The sequence below is a fragment of the Sinocyclocheilus rhinocerous genome, unplaced genomic scaffold, assembly GCF_001515625.1.
Source record: "Sinocyclocheilus rhinocerous isolate Xijiao unplaced genomic scaffold, SAMN03320098_v1.1 scaffold1327, whole genome shotgun sequence".
NCBI classification, from domain to species: Eukaryota; Metazoa; Chordata; class Actinopteri; order Cypriniformes; family Cyprinidae; genus Sinocyclocheilus; species Sinocyclocheilus rhinocerous.
Window position 1 is genome coordinate 41,424 of NW_015660879.1, and position 1,022 is coordinate 42,445.

The following is a 1,022-nucleotide window of genomic DNA, read 5'->3' on the forward strand; positions in this document are numbered from 1 at the left end:
TGGTTTTAGAAGCTTTTTGGGTACTTTTTAGCTGATCACCAAGCTAAAACAGCCTAAGACTAGCCTAGGCCAGCTGGGAAACTAGCGAAGACTGTGTTTGGCTTAGTGTTATGTTAGAATCATTATTATACTCTTATACCTTTTGTTCTTTACTATTTTGAATAGTTTTTAGCTTTATTTTTTGTTTTTCATTTAAATGTTAAGTTTTGAAATTTTGTTCTATGCATTTGTCATTTTTATTTAATCTCTTTATTTTATATATATTATTGTATTTGGCATTTCTGTCACTTCTGAAATTATGGCTACGCCCCTGGTGTGACAAAATGTTAGCCTAATACTTTTAAAGCTCTTTTTTAAAATCTTGGCTTACATAAATTTCTACATATGCCATGTCATGCCATAGCATCATTAAACTAGCATCACAAAACTAGCATGGACAAAAGTGTTTTTTTTTCTTCTCTCTAACCATAAAGGCTGCTGTGTAATTTGCCCCCTGACTAAGCATTTAAAGAATTTAGGGGAAGCATTTAAATAATCCTGTGAATGCACTTAAAGAATGCAGAATCGAATCGTGAATCGAATCGATTCGCTGTCTACCCAAAGATTCACAGCCCTATAAGTTACCTTATAATAATATTCTCCATAAATAATAATGAATATTACATTTAGGGCAATATTTATACTTTTAGAGTAAAATGTTGTTAAAATTAGTATTTAAAAAAAAAAAAAACTAGAAATCACCTTACACTTTACAAGAGGCATGCTATTTATAGATCCCTTTCAGTCGGTCACTCTCGACGTCACGTCGGATGACCGACGAATTGGGATCTCGCTTAGAGGGACCAATCTACTTCGAGTGTAAACTAAATGAGCCAATGCACATTGGCATGCGATTATGGCATCCAGCTGCTGCTGATCACAGCGTTAGTATAAGTAGGCAGCAGATGCAGCGCATATTCAGCTTTTCGCTTCGGAGCAGAGCGATCACATCGTTCTGCTCCTGACTACTCTACTGAGAAAAG